Here is a 13737-nt window from a genome sequence, read left to right on the forward strand (position 1 = left end):
TTTCAAACAAAACCATTCTCGACAACCTAAAAAAATAAGCTGGATGATCATAAGAGAAGAGGGTAGACGAGCTCTATAGCATCCTATGGGCATACTAAACAATGTGATGAGAAGAACTGGGTTTTAGCCTAGCTTATGCAACTGAGGCTATTATACCAACTAAGATATAGGTCCCAGAACCTAGATTGGCTAGATGAAACTCAGAAAAGAGTTTGGAAAGGCTTAGACGATATCAACAATAATTGAAAAGGTCATACAGTCGAAATGTGAAATGAAGATCTTTCAAGCCAAGAGACATGGTACTATATAGAGTATTCCAAAATATGCAAGAGCTCAATAGAGGAAAGCTCAAAACTAATTGGGAAGGGCCATACATCAGACATAGACTTGAGAAACCTTGAACCTACTATCTTAGAACTAAAGTCGGGGATGTAATAAAATCACCATAAAATGCCTATAACGTGAAAATTATTATCATTAGATCAATTCAAAGTTATTATTAAGAGCTTTTGTTTAATAATCAATCAGCTAGAGTTGATGCACATTTGATTTGAATAAAAAAAATTGTGACAAAAATTGCATGATTTTTGTTCCAAATCCGATTGTATTGGGTTGGCATTTGAAAAGTTTTGGCTCATTTAGAAGTCAAACCTGGTCATTTGGGGTCATATTTAGCAGGGTACTTGATTTGTGTCGGGAGCCAAAGCTAACCATATTGGGTCAACACTTGAAAAGTCTTGGCTCGTTTAGGAGTTAAGGTTAGCTATTTGGGGTTAGATCCAGTAGAATATTTGGTTCATGTCAGGAACTAAGTTCAATCGTATAGGGTCACCTGTGAAGCCTTGGCTCATTTGGGTATCAAACCTAGTCGTTTGGGGTCAGATCTAGTGGGGTACTTGGTTCGTATTGGAAACCAAGTCCAACCATATGGGGTTAGCAGTTGCAAAGCCTTGACTTATTTGGGAGTCAAGCTTGGCCATTTGGTATTTTAGACACCCCATTTTTGCATCCGCCTGACTTGACGATCCGTTACCCGGTTGCTGTGGATTCCTAATGATGAGCGCAAAGAACTCGAAAGCTTGAGAGAAGCATTCTTCTAATTCCCTTTTGTCTTTTAATTCTATTCCCTTCTTTCTCCTTGCCACGTGACATAGAATTACGCACGCTTAGGATTGCTACATCATACACTCAACTTAGCAAGTACATACGCTTAGGTTCGCTACACAGTTCGATAACTTAGAGACCTTGCTACGCCAGGAAAATACAACATTGAAACTTAGAAATAATCACTTTGGGACCAAAAGAAACTTCACATCAAAATTCACCAAAATGGACAAAAATCTATCAAATGAAGAAAATACCATTCAACATTCAAATTCGACTTAGAAATCCCGATCCTTAGGAAAACACAATAAAAATCGAAACCCACTTAAAAATCGAATCTAACTAAAAATAAAGTTTAAATTAAAAAATCAAACAATTAAGATCAAACAATTAAAATTAAACAATTAAACAATTAAAATTTAAATCAACATCCAATCCAAAATTTAATCAACCCATCAACATTTAAATTAAAATCCAATCAACCAATCAAATTGAAATTAAAACTCAATCAACCAATTAACATTGAAATTAAAACCCAATTGATCAATCAAATTGAATTTAAAACTTAATCGACCAATCAATATTCAAATTAAAACATAATCAACCAATCGAATTAAAATCTTAATTTAATCAACCAATCAAGATCGAAAAGTGAAACACAATTAACCCATCAAATTAAAATCAAACCAAAATTAAAAATTGTAACCTAAACCATCAACCAAAATTAAAAATTAAAATTTAATCAATAATGATCCACCAATATGCCACGTGTTGCAAAGTATGGGATCATGGTCCCTTTTTTTCTAAACTCAAAGAAAGAGATATTCTCTCTATTGATTCGGTCAAAGAAAGAAGCAAATAAAATAAAAAAAGAAATTAAATTAAATAAAAATATCAAAAAGGAAAGAAAAAGAAAATTTAGAAAAAGAGAAAATAGAAAGTGAACTCTATAAAAAGAGAATCTTATATTCTCTTGTGGAGGAGGTTGACAATTATTTTAACCCATAAAAGGGAGGCTGATATTCTTGAGACAACACAAAGAGGTCTGGCGTTTTGGGACAAGAGGGTTTGTTCTCTTTCAATTTTTTCTCTCACAACTCACACACAGCAGCAAGTACATAAAGAGGAAACTTCTGAAAAATAAAAGCAAAAAAAAAAAAAGAGAAAAAGAAAAGAAAGAAGAGAAGAGAGGAAAGAGTGCTACCTGGTTCATCTTCTCTATCAGCCCCCTTCATCATCCACGCAACTAGTAGCCTCACATATCACAGCCACTGTCATCGTCTTCATCACCCAACCAAACACAAACTTCTTCTTCTTCTTCCACCTTCTCCATTAACACTCAATGGAGGTACAAACCATCTCCTTCTCCATTGACAGTAGCCCCAACTTTGGCCTCTAAAATAGTAGCCAATCACTTTCTACCTCCTCTTCTTCGTAGTTGCATTCCTTCCTGTTCCATGCCCAAATCAGCAATAGTTCTCCTCTTCAGCCATTAACGTGCCCAACCGTTCTCACAAACTCTTGAAAACTGATCCCTCATAGCTCATTCAGTCTTACCTTCCCTCATCAACATCGCCTTCTATCATCTTCTTCTTCTTCTTAGACGTCCAAAATAGCCTTCGTGAGCGTCACCTGTCTATCATATTCTTCTTCCCATACCCAGCTGAATCATGCCTTTTTTCCATTCTCAGACACAGCATAGCCATTTGACGTCCCAACTAGTACTAACATTCTTCTTCTTGGGCCAACAATCCTTTCACCCCTCTCACCATTAAAACCAGTCCCTTATCTTCATTCCATCTCTTGCCACTTGCATTCTATTATTACCAGCACTCATACTATCACGGACTTCCAGCAATCCAATCTTTTGATGCCTCTCTCAAGCTTTCTCAATCATCTAAGACTCTGAAGGAAATCACAACAGCCACTACAGTTAGGAAACCGCTTTCACATTCTTTTTTATCTCAATAAAGGTGTCTAATTTACCGTAGGCAAGGTGAGGTTCGTTTGCTAATTTTTTGTGTGTTATTTAACGAATTTGCGATGTGTGCAGATGATTGTGTCCATTGGATTATGATCTTGGTTTGATGATTTACCAATCTCTTTTTTAACATAATTTGATCTATGATATGGTGAACCACATATTTATTGTGTGAATGAATGGAATTGCAAATTAAAACTCAAATCAATTTGGAGAGGAGATTGATGGATTAATTTGTTGATTTTGGCATTGATGGATTGATTGAGTTAATTCTTACATATCAAGTAAGTGAACCAGCTCATTGGTTTTGATATTATCGAGTTGACTCATTGGTTTGATACTATTGGACTGATTCGCTAATCTGGATATTAATTGACTTACTGTTTTTTTGTGCACATAAGATATTTAAAATCGATTTTTTTTATAAAATTGTTACGTGAGTTAACTCATTGATTTGTGTGTGCATAAGAATTCTAAAATCGTTTTTTTTAATAAAATTGATGCACGAATCTACTCACTGATTTTTGGGTACATTGGAAGTTAAAGTCAAATTGTCTCAATAGAAGGGGCGTGAGTCGACTCACTGATTCTTGTGTATATGGGAATTAATTCACCAATCAATTTATTAATGTTTGTCACGTGTTCGTAATTTGAAAATTTTCATATTCATAATTCTCATTTTCGCAAGGTTCACTTTTGGAATGTTCAAAATTTGAAATTTTGTAATTTTCAAATCAGGGGAATTGTATGATCATAATTTTCTATTTTTGGAAAATTCATGTTTGCCAATTGCTAATTTGAAAATTCATCATAATTGTGATTTTCTTATTTGGATAATCTCGTATTTCCGAATTAGAAATCTCACAAAGTACCACTTTAGAAGTTCCACTTCATAACTTTCTAATTTAGAAAATTTTCACAAACTTATATTTTAACTAATTGGAAAATTATTTGCGGATACGGACTTGTAATCGAAATATTGCCACGTGGACTTTGGAGCATAGATAGGGATCAAGGCTTTTTTAAATATTTTTATTTTGTGCGGAATTCGAGAATTATGCGATATTTGGGGAATATTGGCCTTGAGATTCGTTTAGCACATCTGATATAGTTTGATGATGATGGGACCCTAGCTTGACATTAGTTTCCACCTGTTGACCGTAGGATAGTTTGGATCATAGTAAAGACCGATCATCTCAATCGGGCGGGTTCGGTGCCTAAACCTTCCGAAACCCGTAATCTGACCCCTTATCCATTTTTCTTACTCGTGGACCGACCTGATTCATTTTGGAGTTATTTATAGTTCCTAGACCTAAACTAAGTGACGACTCCTTATTCCCCAAAAGTCTCCAATTTATCAATTGGACCCCTATTCGCAATTTAGTGGAAAAGGGTCGAGGTGATTTCAGGTATCAGATCTAGTAAGATACTTGGTTCGTGTTTGGAATCAAGTCCAATCGTATAGGGTCAACACCTGAAATTTTTTGGCTTGTTTGGGGCTAGATAGACTTATCTCGTCTCTTATGACTCAATCCATAAAGAAATCGAGCCCCACCATTGGGAGTTGGTTTAACAACTTCTGTTATTATACTTGGTCAAAGGAGAGTCGAAGCTAATTTTTGGGGGTTGGATTAATTGTTTCAAAGATTTCTTCCAACCATCGGGGGTATCTAAGAAAGGGTTAAGCCTGACTCCATAAGAGTCGACTTATAATCTAAAGTCTTGGCTCACTCAATAACCAAGCCCGATCATTTGAATCGAACTTGGTACACACTCAACTTGAGTTAAAATCAAGTCCAATTGTTCGAAAGTTGAACCCTGCTTTTATTCGAAAACAACGGCATTAGGGCCCATTGTAAACACCCCAATTTGCACGAACCCGTTAGAAAAATCCGAATTTCCTCGACTTGATTTCGATTTAGAACTCAAGCCTTTCAACGGGCCAGCATTGCCACTTGGTAACATTATTCATAAATACATGCATATATGCATCATCTCATATTATTTTTGCATACCCATACCTTGTCCCTAATCCAAGCCAATTCTACTTACTTCCATGATCCGATCAGAACTTATATCCATTCTCTAACCTACCCAAGTCCAAATCCCAAGTCCATATCCTAAACCTAAACCCAAGTTCATATTCTAAGCCCAAACCCAAGTTCATATCCTAAATCCAAAACCAAGTCCATTCTAAGCCCAACACCAAGCCCATTCTAAGTCCATTCTCTCACACCTCCCAATAGATGAAACATGTTGATCTCTCATAAGCCCTCAATACCCAATGCATTATCTAATTGGAGAGTCAACTCTTCTTTGTGAAAATCCAAGAATGCCCTTTCCAAAAAGGTTGGTCAAATCAAAAAGATACTTTGGTATTTGGTAATAATCTATAAAGTTAAGAGAATTTCTAATCATACCCTCAAAAGGTGGGAATCTTCAAGTACATACATGGAATTCTCCTATTAGTCTATTTCAAAAATATACTTATATCCTTGCTTTATGAGTTATTTACAAATGAACCAAGGTCTATTTTTCACATACCACTTCAATTTTACACATGTCATTCTCCTACTCACCCTCCCAAAAGTACTTTTATTTTCCTATTGGTCAATTTCAAAAATATATACTTCCACCCTTACTTTATAAGTTATTTACAAATGAACCAAAGTCTACTTTTCACCTACCACTCCACCTTTACACATGTCACTCCCTTATTCATCCTCCCAAAAGTACTTTTTGTTCTCTCACCTCTATTTACCAAAAAATCAAAGATCAAATAATGCTTTTAGGATTTTTTCACAAATGTCATCTTTATCCTAAAAAAAAATCCAAAAAGAAATAACTTAAACCTTATGTCCATTTTTTTACTTTTAGGGTTTGACCACTTTATCCCCAAAAATTCTCCAAAAACTCTATAAATACCCTCATTTTCTGATAACAATTCATGCTCTCAAGTCCTCATTTTTCAACTTAAAACTCTAGCAAAAGTTCTACTCATCTCTCATCTCTCAACCTTCAACTCTCTCAACCCTCGATTACATCCTTCAACTCTCAAGTTCATTTCTCAAGCTAAAGTTCATTCAAGACCCCCAAGGGGACAAGGTGGGTATAGTAGTTGTTACTTATTTTTTTTAACTTGCATCTTCTTCTTCTATCCCTCTCTTTTTCTTTTTAGAAACATTTAAGATGTGATGGAAAACCCTCATTCATTTCAAGTAGATTGAACCTCAACCTTGGGCATGGAATGCTTGAGGCGGTTTGGTCAAAAGGATGGAGATTGAAGCCCTTCTTTACCCATTTTATCTCATGCATCATAATGTACACCATTCACACACACCATACATGCTTGGCAATGATGAAGAATTGTATAGCTCTCTTGATGGGGCTAAAACACTAAGTTTCTAGCTAAGCATACATGCATTAAGGTTGTGAATCTAAAGGGAACTCCATTCATGGAACTTCTCTAACATCCTAAACCAATATCCCAATTCATGTAAAAATGTGATGACTTCATGGGATATCCTCTCCTATTGGATATTCCTCATGACTACACAAACATTAAATCCTCTTTCAAAGGGGTACATACACACTATGTGCACCCACTCACTTCATGCATTTTACTTGTTATGTTAATCTTTTCAAAAATGGCCAAATCTAAAGGTAACCACCATAGGTGGAGAGAATGAGATGCTTAACATCGTTCCCATTCTCTAACCGAATCCCTTTACCTATATCTTAGGTAGACCATGCCTTTACTATGATTGAGAGTCACTACAAATGCCATGAAAAAATGATTTTCAAAAGAATTGATTCGGGTGCCCATTCACACCCATTTCCAAAAAAGAATAGTGGTGACTCCAAAAAATGTAGCATAGAGATTCAAAGTTGAACATTCTCATGTCTACACCCATCTTTTGAAAAACTTTGAGAAATCAAAAATAGAAAAAACAAAAATTCATTACAATAAAGGCACGAAGAACATTAAAGTAAAATGTTCATTAAACTTATAAGAAAATTACATCTGAAATAGCAAAATGAAAAAAGAAAAACATAGGCCTATGCCTCAGGGGAATGGTCAATAGAAGAAGGGTATTAAGTAGTCGTCTCCACAACCACGCTTTTAAACCTCGAAAGTTTGGACTGAAGTGGCTCGACGTTGGGACCACCTGGGACCTTGAACAAAGGGGCTTCGACATTGGCAACATTGGAGAGGAGAGAATCATTAACGTCAATCGCATTCAACTCCACCATAATAAAGGGCCGAAATGGAAGCATCTACTTAAACAGAATGGAGAAACACCTTTTTAGCATCTAAGGCCTTATTGGCATTCACATGCTTAACCTTGACTTTTTTATATGTTTTGTCCCATCTTACTTTCGAGGCATCAATCTCAACCTAAAACAATGCTAACGCCTTATCTTTTTCCTCATCTTTAGTGGAAACAACACCAACCAACTTGGCTTGGGCCGAGTCCTACTCATCTTTTACAGTGGAGGTTTTTTTGATAGCCTCCTCATCTTGAAGCTTCAGGCTTAAGAGGTTGAACTTATTTGATTCCAACTCCCCTTTGGTCATCTTGACCTGGATGCAGAGGTTGTTCCTCTTTTTGAACAACTTTAGGATAGCCACCTCAACCTTCTTCTTATCTGAGATGGCATTGTCTCAAAAGTAACCAAGTCTGATCATTCCATGCTAGACCTGCCAAGGAACAAAAGAAGTCAGTTTCCAAAAAACCATAATAATTGAATTAAGAAAAAGGGATATTTTCCGTAAAGACTTACCATTACCATAACTCAAAAAACATCATTGAAAAACTCCAAAGGGTTGTCGGTAAAACCTTGGCTTGTCATAGCCAGGTCTTTTAGGAGGCAAGTTGCCTCCGTCATAACCCACACAACTCGAGAGTTTTTTAATGCTGAATGGTTGTCAATGACAAAAATGTCACCAACCTTAGGGACGATCGACCAGGGAACCCTTGGGGAATCAAAACTCCTAGAGCTCGACCCATTAGAAAAGGTCAAAATTGGTGAAACTGAAGGACGAGTGATGGATTTTCCCTTGTCTTTAAGAGGAGCCACCTTGGAAGGCTCTACGCTTGAGGAAGTTCCCTTCCTCAACCCCTTAAATGAAAGTTTGGAGGAGTCTTTTGTAGTGAAAATGATGGAGTTTAGGCGAGTAAGAGTAGGATGTTTATATAAAAACCATTCATGACTAGTTGTTTGATGCGATGTATTTGATTTTAATCATGTTTAAAAAAAAATTTAATTTTTTTGATGTTATTTGGGAATAAAATGGTTTTGGAGAAGGTTTAGTGAAGTTTTAAAAAAAATTGGAGAATAAAAATTGAAACTTGTGATTTCTTAAACTAGCCAAGCAAAGAATAATAATCTGTCAATTTATCATATATATATATATTCTTCGATTAGTTGAACAAACCTTCGGCTAGCCGATAAAATTTGTGGTTAGCAGTGGAAAAATAACATGAAATAGTTCAAGAGTCTAGGCTCAATTTTTTTAGAAAATTTCCCTTCTAGTTTATAACTTATTTTCATTAAAAATATTTAAGAAAATATTTCATTTCCATTTAATTTGAGATATTTAAATAAAAAGAAAGGAGTACCCCCATTTGAATTCATTAAAAATGGTTTAAAAATCTAAAACCAAGAGAATCAAAATCTAAATTTTAGGTCCAAGGACAAAACTCAAAATTTTGCATTTTATTAGAATTTTCAACCATCAAGTTTTTGAGCTTCTCATTGAAATCAAGTATCAAAAATTTAATGATGTCTATACTCTTAATTAAGACTTCCATTTTCAAAAGCCCATTTTTCATTGGAAGAACTTTGAAAATTGACATTTTTTGGGACTTAACCAAATTTTTTCAGTTTCTAACAAATTACCACTTTAATATTGAATTGTGATTTTTGAGGTTTTCAATATACCAAAAACATCATGTGAAATTAGTTGATATCTTAGGATTATTAAAATATTTTTTTTTATAAATATGTATTTTGATAGATACATAAGAAGATCAATGATTTATCAATGGATGGATAGAGAGAAGACCATATGAAATGTGATTGATTGATAGATGAATGGATAGAAAAATGGATGAAAACGATGCAACTTTGGCTAGAGGTCACTAATATAACTTTCTTTGTATTGTATAGTTGGTATGTGCAAGTTGGCCCAAATACCCTTCTTATCAAAAAAATAATATAACTTTCTTTGTATTTTTATAGAAAAATGCATGTATATATGTACACAAAATAAAAATAATTTTGTTTTACCAAAAACTAGTTGTAGCTAGAATACCTAAAAAGAGAGGGTTGTTATATTTTCGCAAGCAATAAATCAATCTAGGATCACATTTGAGGTCTTATAATCCTTGGTAGTATGAGATGCCTTGGTGAATAGTATAACTTGTGAGATTTGAAATTTTCTCTTATTCTGTCCTGATGAACATTTGTGTGTAAAGGTGGTCTTTATATAGTATAGAGACAGTCGAGATTCATGTTGCATTGTCTGATAGACTTAGATCTAAGGAGTATCTTCTGGGCTGGTTAGTGATCACTCAGAGATAATAGTTGTCAAACGAATTACCAACATAATTGGTTCCAATATTTGGACCTTTGTTAATGATTTGTCTAGGTCAGATAAATATTCATCCAAATGTGGCATGTGCAACAATCGATCACAAAATCTGATAAGAATGGTGGAATTCTACATTAGATGTAAGTATTGAAATATGGAATTGTCATAACCAAGGCCATAGTATTAACGTGTTCCTCAATACTCTTATCAATTACACTGTCATGTTTGCATTTTATATTTCTCATTTAGTAATGGATAAATAGATGTTTTATGGTTCCAAAATGATATATATATATATATACATATGATAGATTGATAAAATAAAATTATAATCCTATATATGCTTTTACTTGTTTCATTTAGGCTTTGATCGAATGTTATATTATTATGAAATTCTGCATGATTTAAATTTCAGTATGCTTATTCGTTGCATGTCGTGACTATATATCTTAGAATGAAAGTTTTTCTATTGGGTAACTCTCATTACTCATGCTACTATTTATATTTCAAATTATTTAGTTATTGAGGAGTTAACTTATGAGGATGACTATTTGGAGGAGGTTATTAAGGAGGAACATATCGAGGAGACGTAACATTCGTCAATTTGGGGAGTGTTTAGAGTTTATGTTATCTTTTTTCTAGTTTTTAAGAGACTTATTTAAGGGTACTACATGCTATTTATTTTAGTACTACTTATTTATTTATGTTAGTTTAATGAAACTATGTCATTGGGATTTGAGATTTTGGATCACGGTTGTTATCGTTGTTAACTTCCATACTTGATAGTTATTATTTATATATTTCAGTTGCATTACAATTACTGAACATGTAGTGTCTTATTATTATATTATATAATGGAATGAGATAGTTTATCATGCCTTGAGATCTAGTAGTGGAATCATTGGGTTTCGTATTGGATTAAGGACTTTTTATAATTTAAATATTAGTTAAGAGGATGATAAATATATTGAATTTAAAAAATTAGTCTGGACTCTTATGATCGTTAAATTCTTTGGAGTCTTGATAGGTGATGGTAAAGAAGTTGCAAAAATAAAATTACTTTGCAAGAGACTATTATTTAGAGTATAGAAATGATTAAAAACTAAATTTTTGGGATGAAAATGACCATTCAGAAAAAGGAAAAAAAAAAAAAAAAAGCTTGAAGCCTACTAAATCAACCCAGTTAAATAGTATTGGGCCAGGATCATGCTTTTGTTATTTGAAATTAAAATTTCCGATCCACAACCAGACTTATTACTATTTAGGCCCGTCATGGGCTCGACCTAAGTTTGGCACGACCCATTTACAACCCTAGTTATGGATAGATATGGTTATAAACTAGTGGTGAAACTTGGTATGGTTCAATCCGAGAATCAAGCCAAACCGATAGCGTTGGGCTAGTTTGGAACAAGTTGTAGTTTGATTCTAGAAGTTAAGAAATGGGAAAATGGATTGATTCGACTCGATTCAAGGATTTTATAAAATCGAACCAAATCAAGAATAGAATTTATATATATGTACGTACGAATTATTTTAGAAGTTAAGACTTAGATTAATGACTTATTTATGAATAAATTAATGACTTATTGCATGAAAATTTTAAGTTTATTATTTATTTATATTAACAATATGTTACTTGCAAGTAGGTGATCAATGTCTCAAAATAATTTATTCGCAATTTTTCTAAGCATTTATCTCGATTTCCACTCCTATTTCATTAGATTAAGTAAAATAATTGTGTTAAGTCTCAATGTATCACATTACATGCTTTACCATGTTAATTAGACTTAATTACACAAAATCAATACACTTATCGAAAGAATAATTACATGTATTCACTGTACAGGTCAAATATCAAATCATTAAAGATGAATTATCATATCAATCAATCAAGTATGCATTACAATTTAGAAAACCAATCAAACAACCATGCAAAACTGGAGATCCCGGTGTCTCCAAATCAATGTGGCATAGTCATTTTTGAATGGAGCGTCCTAAAATTACTTTAGTGTACTCGGCATGTGATATTATATGCAAAAGTGATGATGACTATTTTTTGGTCCTTCTAAAGCATCCTAAGGTCTATAGATATATCATTTTCCCAATTGGAAAACGATCCTTAGTCCTTGGCCATTGGTTTATTATCTCTTCACCCCCTAATGCCCTTGACATTTTCTTTGTAATTTTTTATTTTTAAATAGATTTTATTTCAACAATTCTCTATAATTTTTAAAAGAATGAGATAGTGTGCATTGGTTAACATATGAATACAAGTATTGGTTTCATGACTTCTCCTTATATTTTTGCAATGACTATAGGATAGACTCCTTCCATTAGTGAGAGTAGGAACTTAGGAGGAAGTTTTAATTATGTGTTTATATTATTTATCCTTCCATGTTATTTATGATTATAGGGTTCTCTTCAAGGTCTTATCCAATTTCAATGGATCAAAGTTTTAGATGAATCTCTACACCTTTTATGTTAACTTAGATGTTTTATGCTTAGATAAGATCAAGATAGAACATACTTAATCTAAATAATTGGTGGTAGAGACTTGACACATTAGTAAGTGAATGAGTCATAACTATTGTATTATTTTAAGTTTCATACGATATCTTCCAACCCAAAGAACTCACACCAAGTCCTTGGAGTTGAGTACAAAAAAAGATGGAATTTAGATATAGTGTTATTTGCTAATCTAGGCTACTCTAATCACTAATGACTTTATTTTCTTGTTTATTAGTCTAAATTCCATCTATATTGTTTTATTTTCCAACAACATTTGCTCTGCATTATTGTTTCACAAAAGTATAAAAATAGATTTTAAATTTGTAACTTAGATTGACTTCATTTTGCTTAGTTCGATAACAATCCCCCTTTATCTTGGGTTCGATCCCTTTACTTTCTCACAAGTTAAGGAGAGTATAAATATTTTAATTTCTATGCCACGACATCAGTAGGTTTATAAGATATTAGTAATAGGTGTAGACACTCCATTTTACATCCGCTTGATTCGATAATCTATCACCAGGTTGATGTGGATTCCTAATGATGAATACAAAATATACAAAGAAGTCAAAAGCTTATGAAAAGACCTCTCCTGATTTTCTTCAAATTCCTTCCCAATTCTCAGATTTTCCAAGTGTTCTATGATTCAATCCTTTCTATTTCTTGACATGCTCAACTTAGAAATTACTCACTTAGGATCGTAGTTATTTCTACGCTTGAGCAAATATGTATGTTTAGGATTGTTACGCATTTCGAGTACTTAAAGACCTTACAACGTTAAGAAAATGAGACCTCGAGACTTAGAAATAATCATATCAAACTCAAATGAGTCTTTTGTCAAAATTTTCATAAATTTTGACAAACTGATCAAAATACCCCTCACATTCAATTCATACTTAAAAACTTCGTAACACTACTAAAATGTGACTTTGGGACTTCGTAATGAAAATTTTAAGATTAAATTAGGCTTTTCCACAATATTCACAAGAATTGACTAAACCGAAAAATCATGATGCTTAAGAAAATGAAACTACGAATTTTCACATTAAATAAAAATATCGTTACATAAAATGATGATTTTCACTGCATAGAATGACACTCATCATCACATGAAATGACGAATTTTTTCACATAAAATGACTATTTTCGCTGCATGGAATAATGTCCTCAATCACATAAAATGATGAATTTCGATCACACACGAAACGACAAAGTAAACTTCTGATCGAATTTAAAATTGTTAACCTATCAAATCGATCTCTTATCCAATCAACAATCATTCGACAAACCTCTCAATCTTAAATCAAAATTAAAATTTTTCAACCAATCAATGAATCAAATTTTTTTAAAAAAATTCTAATCATTTTGGATCAACCAAATCGAAATGGAATATTGTAACTTGCGTGACATGCACAAAATCACCATCCCATGATATAGTCACATAAAAAAAAAATTTTCAATTTCTTTAGATTCTTCTACATGCACAATTTTCAAATATTAGGGGTGCCAGCTCTACATTTAAATGGAAAAATAGTAAGAAAAGGAA

The sequence above is a fragment of the Akebia trifoliata genome, chromosome 14 (assembly GCF_017979445.1).
Source record: "Akebia trifoliata isolate Shusen 1 chromosome 14, ASM1797944v1, whole genome shotgun sequence".
Classification (NCBI taxonomy): Eukaryota; Viridiplantae; Streptophyta; class Magnoliopsida; order Ranunculales; family Lardizabalaceae; genus Akebia; species Akebia trifoliata.